The following is an 11,011-nucleotide window of genomic DNA, read 5'->3' as shown; positions in this document are numbered from 1 at the left end:
GCTCCACCTGAGACTAAGGAGCTATTGGGAGTTGATTGTTGTTGGGTGCAGGAGATCAGTCTTCTTTAAGGATGTGGCCACTGGTTTGTTCCTCTTGCTCTAGTGCCTGTCCCAGGACCCATGCACATATGGACAGTACAGAATGAACTTAATGTTTAAAAATAACAAAAAGAAGGGGGGGGGAACCCTAAGCAACAGATAAATATATGTTTAGTTTATTGTTGGAGAATTTCATGCTTGTATGTAGTGTATTTTGGTAATATTCGATCCCCCTTCCCCAGCTCCTCTAAGATCCCTCCTCCACACGCACCCTTCCCAACTTCATGCACTTCTTTAAAAAAATAATAAGCCACTGAACCTGATTAGCGGTGGAGAGTTCTTAGCATCTCCAATTTACAAATGACAAAACTGAGGTGAAGTTTAGTTAGTTTGACCAAAGTCACACAAATGATATGGTAGAGGACTCCATGAGATACATTTGATACATTGATACATTAGTGTATCTATCTGCAGCAGTGAACTTCTTTTAATAAATATTAGTTGGTGCAGGATAATAGGTCATATATACCATGTTTGTTTTGACTATATATATTCTGGGTTTATCTCCAAAGAATTTCTTTGATTAATAAAAAATTATTATTATGATGAATTTTGCATAGCTGGTGATAGAAACTAAGCCCTTTTACATGCTAGAAAAAGCAAATTTTCTTTTCTTGGCTCATTTTTTTGAGACAGGATCTCATATAGCCAAGACTTGCCTTGAACTCCTTCTGGATTCTCCTGCCTCTGCCTCCCATGTGCTAAATTTCCAGGAATAACAGAACACTACACCAAACCACTTAGAGTTAGGCATATTTACTGTTAAATGATGATAGGTAATTTTTAATGCATCTTAAAGTTCTGTTTATGAAACTATAAAGATCTCTATATTAGTTTGCTAGAGTTTTCATATCCAGGGCCACTGTCAGCATGGTTTAGCAAGAGCAACTCTGCTTTTCACAGGTCTGGAAACTTGAAATAGTTTCAGATGAAGGTGACAAACTGACACTAGAGTCCCTCAGCTCATCACCTCTTGATCTTTATGCCTGCTCTCTGTCTGTCTGTCTGACTGTCTGTCTGTCTAATGTTTTCTTCCTATCAAGATACCAGTCATACTGGATACAACTTCATTTTATCTTTTTAAAGCCCCCATTTATAAATCTAATCATATTCTAACAAGCGTTTTGTCTCACTGTTTCTGGGTCTATGACTCTGCCTGAATGTCTCTTGTTTAAGAATTGCTACAAGTTTGTCTTAAGTTTCTTATATAAGAATCGTCTGCTGTGAAGGTGAGTGTAATTTATATGTTACTTTGCTTTTAATATTCTTTCTTTGTTTTGTACACTTAGTGTTTTGATTATTTTGTGAATTTTTTTTCTAGTCCAATCTAATTAGTGTTCTGTAAGCTTCTTGTATGCTTATAGCCAGCTCTTTCTTTAGGGTAGGGAAGTTTTCTTCTATAGTTTCTTTGAAAATATTTTCTGGGCATGGAGCTGGGAGTCTTTTCTATCTTCTATTCTTTTTATTCTTTGGTTTTGTCTTTTCATAGTGTCCCAGATTGGATATTTTGTGTCAGAAACTTTGTAGATTTAACATTTTTTAACTGATATATCAATTTCTTTAATCATATCTCCTATGCCTAAGATTCTTCTGTTTTCTGTATTCTGTTGGTGATGCTTGTGTCTGTAGTTCCTGTTCTCTTTCCTAGGTTTTCTATCTCCAGAATTCCCCCAGTTTGTGTTTTCTTTACTGCATCGATTTCCATTTTTATGTCTTAAACAGTTTTATTCACTTTCTTCACCTGTTTGATTATATTTCCATCTATTTCTTTAAGGGATTTGATAATTTTCTCTTTAAAGGCCTAGTATCAGGGGATAACGAGCCTGAAGTGGCCACCTCCTGTAGCCAGGCAGGGCTTCTGGTGGAGGGAGGAGATCACCAACCCACTTCTAAAACCTTGACCCAAAATTTACCCTGCCTACAAGATGTGCAGGGATAAAGATGCAACAGAGATTGAGAGAATGGCCAACCACTGGCTGGCCCAACTTGAGACCTACCCCGAGGGAGAAAGCCAATCCCTGACACTATTAATGATATTCTGCTCCACTTACAGACATGTGCCTAGTGCAACTGTGATCTACAAGACTTCATTCAGCAGCTGATGGAAACAGACACAGAGACCCATAGTCCTAAACGTTAGGCAGAGCTCAGAGAGCCTTGTAGAAGAGTCAGGAGAAGGACTGAGGGGGCTGGAGGGATCAAGGACACCACAAGAAGACCCACAGAGCCAACTAGTGTGAACCCATTGGGGCTTGCAGAGTCTGAACCACCAACCAAAGAGCATGCATAGACTAAACCCAGAACACTAACACATTTGTAGAGGATGTGCAGCTTGGGATCCCCAATAATTATTGGGATCCCCAATAATTAGGACTCAGTTGCCTACCTTTGGGTCCCTTTCACCTAGCTGTGCTTACTTGTCTGGCCTCAGTAGGAAAGGATGTGGTTTGTCATGATGAGACTTGATGTGCCAGGGTGGGTTGATATCCAGGGAGCGGGCCTCCCCTTCTCCAAGAAGAGTGGGAAGGGTGAATGGAAAAAGGAAGTGGGAAGGTGGGACTAGGAGAAGAGGAGGGATCAGGGTTGTGATTGGGATGCAAAATAAATAAATTAATTAGTTAATGAGAAAAAGAATTGCAATAAAAATGATAATAGGGTTGCAGTCTGCTGAAGTCTCCACCGACTTTCTAACTTTATCTGAATGTAGTGTTTTCTTTTTTTGCATTTTTAGTAAAACAAAGTTTTTCTATGTGCTTTGGACCTCAGAATTCCCCTCTGTTTTCCTCCCAAGTGCTGGGATTACAGGTGTGCATCACATGTCTGGTTTGCCCTGAGGTTTCTATAGCTGTAAACTGAGGGTCAGAAGATCTGTCTCTTCACAGGGCTGAGAATTTGGTCCAAGTCAAATGTTACATGATAGCTTGGACTAGGATCAGGAGTATGGCTCTCAACCTTGAGGGCTATCCTAGTCAGGGTTTTATTGCTGTGATGAAACACCATGACCAAAAGGTAAGTTGGGGGAGGAAAGGGTTTATTTGGCTTACACTTCCATATTTCTGTTCATTATTGAGGGAAGTCAAGACAGGAAGTCAAACAGGGCAGAATCCTGGAGGCAGGAGCTGACACAGAGGCCATGGAGGAGCATTGCTTGCTGGCTTGCTTTCTCATGGCTGTTCAGTCTGCTTTTTCATAGAACCCAGGACCACCAGCCCAGGGATGGGTCCATCCAAATGGGCTGGGCCCTCCCCCATTGCTAACCAATTGAGAAAATGCCTTACAGCGGGATCTCATGGAGGCATTTCCTCACCTGAGGCTCCTTTCTCTGATGACTCTAGCTTATGTCAAGTTGGCACACAAGACCGGCCAGTACAGGTATCTCAGAGAGCATGACTGTAGTCACCAGTACCTGGAACAGCAAGGGCTTCTTAATAAATGTTCACTAGCTTATAAATATTTTTTTTTAAAAAAATGCATAAAGGAACAAGAAATGCAGCCAGTTTTTCTGCTAAACAACTCACCTTTATGTCATATATAGATTCAGGTTTCCTAGACTGTCAATACTGGGCTACATGATTTTCTCTGAGTGAATTCAAACTGGCCAACAAGCATCTTTCAAGGCTTCAAGTTTGCTAGAGAGATTGATTACAGGCTATGTCAGTTTCATCCACTTCAATTTCCCAAGTAATCCCAACTTTCCCTTGATAGGATTAGAGCCAACATCCAGAGGCCAATATTAGGTAGTTAGCCATTCTGCCACACAGTATGCTGTTCTCATTTTATGCATGAGGAACCCTGGATGTTGTGGGCTAAGTATTTTATCCAAGGTCACACAGTTAATAAGTAGAAAACTTGGATACAAACCCAGGCTATGTGGTTCTCAGAGTCTGAACATCTATGTGCTGGATTTGAATGGGATAGCAGAGGGAGGGACATTTCAGGAGAGGAGTTACTCACAAAGGTAGTACTGGTTATGTGCAAGTGAGAATCTTGGGCTGGAATGAGATTTTCTGATCATGGAGAAGCAGCTCCAAGTAGGGTGGAAAGGGTCTGGGTTCCTGCTGTCACCATAGTTGGGGTTGGAGCCTCGTTAGTTCTGTGATTGAAAAGACGATAGCTAAGAAGCTTTGGCAAGAAGGCAAACCTTGTCTAGGAGGCAAAGGCCAGGCTAAGGAATGTGTACAGGGTCAGTATGACGGGAAATGTCAAATATGAGCACAGCCAGACCCCAGGACATGTGACATCTCAGAAGCTGAAGCCTGGAACATCCTTGGAGGTGTTAGCCAAGACCAAGTACATGATGTTCCGGAGGTCAAACGTATCCAACAGCCTTGAGGATAGAGCAACAGGAGGCCAGCGTGGATGGCTTTAGTTTAGACAACTGAGAACCTGCAATAAAAAAAGTCACTGATGACTTTGTTCTCTTTCTTTCTTTCTTTCTTTCTTTCTTTCTTTCTTTCTTTCTTTCTTTTTCTTACTGCCTCACTGCCTCTCTCTCTCTCTCTCTCTCTCTCTCTCTCTCTTTCTTTCTTTCTATTCTCCCTGGTGAGAGGGCTCTAACCCAGGGCCTTGCATAAACTTGGAAAGCATTCTATCACTGAGACTGATCCTTAGGCCTTGATTTTCTGAAACAGACTCTTGCTATGTAGCCAAGGCTGGTCCTGAACTTATTGTCCTCTTGCATCCCTACTCAACATCTCAAATGCTGATTTGTGTGTGCTGAGGATCAAACCTGGAGCCTCTGTGTGCAAGGCAAGCATTCTCTCCCTGAGTTATGTTCTCAGCCAGAGTTTGCATTTCAGTAACAGAAGCCTTCACGGTACCAGAGTTGCATCAATACTAAGTTGCAGCAAGAAGTCATCTGAAGCATGACAATAGATTTCTTTAACAAAGACTCAAGATCAAAATTTCTTACCCTTTAAGTTTAGGTTTGACTGTTGATTCCTGAAGGGTTTTGATCAGTGCCACCCAAACCTTTTCCACGTGACATGCTCAGAACTTGTGTGTGTGTGTTTGATAGCTCGTGCGAGGGTCTCTCCTTTGAGGTGTCCACCAGCACCAGTGCCTGCCTGAGACAGTGTCATTCTCGGCTCTGGGGGAGGAGAAGGGTGTGTAAAGGAACATAAAGCAGCCCTTACTTTGTCTTAAAGAAGACTAATGTTAATTGTTCTCAGAACTTGACTCCCCCCCAAAAAAAAAAATTAAAACTTTTTTCTTTTGGATTTAATAAAGTATTGCTAGCTGAAGCCAGTTTGACATGTGAGAGAGGTTAGACTGATGGAACGTGTGCAGCCTGATTTACAACCAAACCCTGAACCCTTTTGAAGAACAATAAAACGGATTTTACATGCTCTTTGTGCGTTTTTCCCCACTCCCCCCCTCCCCCCGCCAAAAAAAGAAGTCATCTGAAAACTCTGAGAGATATAGAAAGGACCACACTTCTATCCGACATACTAATGGCATTAAAAAAATAAAATTCTTTCTGCACTCAATTTTATATTGCTAATAAGACAAAACATGTGCTATGTAAACTTTATAAGTCAATATACCAAGCAACAAAGAAAAACAGACTGAAAGCATTTCACTAATATATAAGTAATACATACATGTAATAATTAGAAGTGATGGGCCAATTAATAGGAAAATTATCAAAACACATAATTGACGTTACAAAAAGAAATGAGCAAACATAATTAATATTGTGTGTGGAAATGTGTCCCTCAAGTGCATATGTTGATATCCTAACGCTTCATTCCTCAGAATGTCACTGTATTTGGAGATTGGGCTTTTGAAGATGAAGTTGTGAGATGAAATTATTAGGGTGAACTTAATCCAATATACAGTTCCAGGGAAAGTGCTTATGCCACACACTTATGGAGGAAGGTCACATGAGGACAGAGCAAGGCAGCTGGCAGCCAAGGAGGAGGACTCAGGTGAAACACACATGTTAACACTTTAATCCTACATTCTTGGCCTACAGAATTATGAGAAAATAAAAGTGTGTTGTTCAAGGTGCCAACTCTGTGGCATTTTATTATGACAGTCTTAGCAAACTAGACCAGTCAGCCAATGTAAATACATTCTAATTAAACAATAATTTGAGCACATACTGTCACAGATTTGTGTCATATACTTATGGATGAGACCATTCCTTGATGTGTACTTAGGAGAGCAGTTGGGAATACCAATAAAAATTTAATATATAGCAGGAAACACGCCCTTAATCTCAGAACCAGGGAGGCAGAGGGAGGCAGAGTTTTGTGAGTTTGAGGCCAGACTAGTCGACATAATAAATTCCAGACCAGCTAGAGCCATAGAGTGAGACCCTGTCTCAAAAAAAAAAAATTGCTATCTGCATCCCCTTTGATCCAACAATTTTACCTCAAGAAGAAATTGTATGTGTAATACATTAAAATTTACAAATGAAAAACAACTAGTGTGTTCATTCAAAAAGATAACGAAATATGAAAAAATGTCTAGGATGGAGAAAGCAGGCTCTTATAGAAAGGGAATGAAATAAAGATGCACAAAGACAGCTCTCTCTGGGTGTCTACAGGTTGTCTATGACATAGTGTAGTGATGGACAGGCTGGGGATACAGCTCAGTGGGGATAGTGTTTGTTGCACAAACATGGAGACTTAAGGTTGTATTCCTAGTACCCATTGGCAAACTGGCCATTGAGGTGTTTATAGTCCCAGCACCAAAAAATGGATACAAGAAGAACCCTAGAGGCTTATTGGCCAGCCAGTCTGGACAATCAGTGAGCTCTAGGTTCATTGAGAAAGCCTGCCTCAAAAATATAAGATGCAATGTGATCTAAGAAGACACCTAACCTCTACATGCATATACATGCCTCCATATATCTACACATGTACACACAGACATGTCATTCAGACTTTCCAGTTCTTAAGTGTCCTGGAAAAGTTTACCATACATTGATCTATTCTTTCTGCAAATATTAAGAATCAAAAACTTGTGTCAAAGTGCTCAATGAATCTCCATTGCTATGATCCAGGCCACTCATGTCCTTGAGAGCACCTGCTGCAGGCTCCTAGTTTCTGCCTAGAAAAGCCAAATTGCATCTGGCTTTTCTCACCCAACCTGCTGAACATACACGAGCCAACTACTGTTAACAATCAATGCCTGAACAGGTGTCTGGACAGACGTAGGTTCCACTTACTTTTCTGATCCCAACTCTCTGACTTAACCTTATGTGGTCACTGTTGAGAGATTCACACTCTTTCAGAGGCTGCTTGATTTCCTACCCTTGCTTCTAACATGGTAATGTTGATATTGGTGCTTGAATGTCTGAGAGACACTGTGGCCTTGGTTTGGGTAAGGTTGGTTGGTTGTTTTTTTTTTTTTTTTTTTTTCCAAGCAACATTCTTTTGATGTTTGATTTTCTCTGGAAGTTCTCAGCCCCACATGAAACTTGGCACTGTAGCAAGTAACTCCCCAATCATTTACTTTTGATTCATCAAACAGATTTTAGATCTGTATACTTGTGAGCTTGAAGGAAAACCCCCTTCAAAGCTCATTTCAGGATCCTCTGGAATGTCAAAGGCCTTTTCTAAAATAATGCTAGGCCTTATCTAAGAGCTGCTGTTCCCAGGCCTTCCGCTGGCCAATAGGTTGTTTCTACTTAAAAACCCTTTGTTTTTTTCCTAAACATCCTTTCTGTTAATCTTTCAATATGGATGCTTAAATGATACTATATTTGGAACCATTTATTTGATAATATTCAGGATAACTTTGTGCTTGCTGGGAGAGGGGAGGGATATCTTTTGGGTCAAAAGGCTCTATTCCTAATAATATTGTGGAAGTCTTGTTTCCCTTTGCCTATTTAACACAGCCTAAGCTACAGAGGTCAGTTTTATACAGGAACGGCATTTCTTCACTTTCCACTGTTTGAGACCTCAGTGCTTCACAATTGTTAATTAATGGATGGATGCCATGTTATCAGTTATCTTATAACTGGTTTCTAAAATCACAATGCATAGTCTGTATCTCTTTTATCATGGATTCTGCTGCTTTATAGAAGTTAATCATATCTTATAAAAAGGTAAGCATGCTTATTGAAAACACAGGTTAAACATGTGTCTAAATGTCTGGGTCTAGGCAGATGCACTAAGTCTTGACCCTGGGTTGGAATGGATGAGACCATTAGGATAAAGTTAAACTTAATAGTCATTAGTTACTCTCAGCAATGTTAGTAATTGAGTGTGCTTGCATCACCAGAGAGGTCTGTCAGGAGATTATAATTGTTTTAAAATACTGAGGTGGTGAAAAACAGGCAAGATAGTGCTGAATCCAGGTGTGCTGGGAGCTCTGGAGGTGAATGGTAAAATCGAAGATAACATGTCTGCTGAACCTGCTTGTATGTGTGCTGATCTCACCATACTCAGCTCATCCTCTGTCTGGGGTCACAGATTATGTATGTATGTATGTATGTATGTATGTATGTATGTATGTAGACAGGGTCTCACTATGCAGCTGTCTTGGAACTTGCTATGTAGATCAGGCTGGCCTTGAACTCTTAGAGATCTGCCTGTCTTTGCCTCTGGAGTGCTGGGATTAAAGCTATCTGCCTGACTTTTTTTTATTTCCAAGGTTTCTTCCTAGATACAATTATACTTTAGGTTGTGGTTTTATTTACTTATTTTTGTGCTTGTTTTTTTTCCATGTTGATGTCCCTGACAACAAAGAACACAGGTTTTGTTTTTTTTTTAAAGTTGGTTTTTGAATCTTCATAGCATTATTTAGAAAATGCAACTTGATTTAGTGCCTAATCAATCTGTGCCTAAAACATCTTTCTTGATAGCGCGACATGGTCCATGCTGCCCAGTACCTCTGCGAAGCATCACAGGCTTCTCATCTTCTCCTTTTGTGGTTTGCACTTGGCTCGGCACACACATTGCTGGGTATTTTTTTCTTGGAGCCAGCCAAACAATTGACAGGGTTTTGGTTTTTTTTTTTTTGTTTTTTTTGTTTTTTTGTTTTTTTTTTTTTTTTTGTGGGAAAACAGGTACCTGCTAAGCTACTGCACCAGAGGAAAGGAAAGTGAAAAGACTTGCTTTCCTGATACAGACCACCTGACTGTTGAAACCAGTCAAGAAAACAAGTGACAGAAAAATTTACTGCCTTCAGAGAACAGGCATTTTGCACCTTATTTTGGGGGAGAAATTATTTCACTTGGATTCTTTAGGGATCCGAGACCCCAAGAGGTTGGCTATTTGGTACAAGTAAACAGAACGGGACCCTCAAATGCCTTCTAATTTCAAATGAAGTTTCTCTATGGGAAGAATAACAGCTGAGACTCTGTTTTCTGTACCCTGTACAACAGTATTTAGCACAAGGCAATCAGTGGGGGCTTGTTTGTTCAAAATGAATGAACTATACAAAGGGAAAAATGGCTTACTTGAAAACATCTCTTCCATGAATGACATCATCTATCATCCGTGTTCTGTCCTGCTGGCCTCACAGCTGAAGTTAGGCATGAAGCTGAGAGAAGGTCTTAAGACAGATTAAGCAGTAGGGTGTCATCCAAAGTGTGCTTACCAATGATGCAGCCCATCCTTGAGACTATGGAGAAAGATGAGAGGTCCTACCAGGTATTCCCTCAGAGTGGGATTTGAGTATTGAGCATACACGAGGGGTTAAGGAACTTTGGCTCAAGGTTAGGGGTTAGCTTCTTTTCAGTATTTTATTTAATAACCTAAACACTTTATCCACGGTTGGAACACTTAAGGCATTGGGGACTTGGGCTCAAAACTGCTGAGAAATTTCAGAGTCTGGCTAGGGTCACAATGTGGTCAAGACTCCTGTGAATTTCACTCAGGACATAGAAATCAGGTAGGGTGGGGATGCTACGGATTCATTGCCCTTTCCCTCACGTAAGCATGCCACAGTGCAGCAGCTACGAGAAAGAACTGTTCCCTTCCTGACAGTGTAGGAATCTTCTTTTACTCTGAAATTTCTGTTCCTTCCCCAAAGCCAACTAATAATTTGTACAATACTTATCTTTGTAGATATTTCACAGCAGAATCTTTAAAATTGTCTGGGAAGATCAGTGCTGCTCACTGCCTTCATCAGAGAAGAAGTTTCTTTTTCCGCAGTGGGGGCAGGGTTGCTGTAGAGAGTCACACTGGTCAAAGTGCACAGGATCAGTGACTGTGGGGTGTTCTGCCCAACATCTCTATCAACTCCCTCATCTAAGATGCGGGGAGCACCACAGAAGAAGAGGTGGAAAGTTTGTAATAGTCAGAGGTTGGGGAGGACTGTCCAAGATGCAGGGAGCACCACAGAAGGGGTAGAAAGTTTGTAATAGCCAGAGGTTGGGGAGGAGCACTGTGAAGCAGTGTTTTTTTGGATACCATAGGTTCATTGCGCTCAGGCACCCTCCCACACAGCTGTTGTTAATCAAGTCCGTTTACATTTCCACATGTGTGGGGGCAGGCTCGGGAGGCTCCCACTCGGGCTCAAAAGCTCGGGGCAGTTGATGGCCGCTGAGGGAGAGTCATTTTTCTTCGCGGGTGTGGCTTGTGTTAGGTTGCTAATGCTCCAGTAGATGGCCCCGCCCCGTGCCTGTACAGATGTCAACAGCGTTGACTGGACTCGGTTGGTTGGAAACAAAACAAAGCCAACCAACCAATCAAAAAACAAAACAAAACCACATGAAGCTGGTAGGAAAACGCGTTGGGGAGGGGTCTGGGAAGAGTTGGAGTGGGCGGTAGGGGTCGATTGAATCAAAATATATTGTATACATGCATAAAATTCTTAAAATAAATAAAAAAGCACAGAACAGAACCCTGAAGCAACAGCTAAAAATGATTCTGCTGGGATTTATAAGTAGCACTCCAGCTGTGGGAAAACTGTCGTTTCAGGCCCTGGAGGTGGCTCAGAGGGTAGAGGTTGT

General features: G+C 41.1%; 1 long non-coding RNA gene across 2 annotated transcripts; it reads right to left on the bottom strand.

Moving 5' to 3' along the window:
• Positions 1–432: 432 nt before the first annotated feature.
• LOC143435067 (uncharacterized) lies at positions 433–10,773 on the bottom strand. 2 transcript variants are annotated; one of them, XR_013105031.1, is made up of 6 exons: positions 9,515–10,773; positions 5,012–5,188; positions 4,324–4,485; positions 4,054–4,192; positions 3,618–3,728; positions 433–3,505 (listed from the first exon to the last, which is right to left on the bottom strand). It is a non-coding gene; the product is annotated as an uncharacterized LOC143435067 (long non-coding RNA). The 2 variants fall into 2 exon arrangements; XR_013105030.1 differs by having other exon boundaries at positions 4,054–4,485.
• Between the last annotated feature and the right edge of the window lie 238 nt (positions 10,774–11,011).

The sequence above is a fragment of the Arvicanthis niloticus genome, chromosome 19 (assembly GCF_011762505.2).
Source record: "Arvicanthis niloticus isolate mArvNil1 chromosome 19, mArvNil1.pat.X, whole genome shotgun sequence".
In the NCBI taxonomy this organism is placed as follows: domain Eukaryota; kingdom Metazoa; phylum Chordata; class Mammalia; order Rodentia; family Muridae; genus Arvicanthis; species Arvicanthis niloticus.
This window is presented reverse-complemented; position numbering and strand designations above follow the sequence as displayed.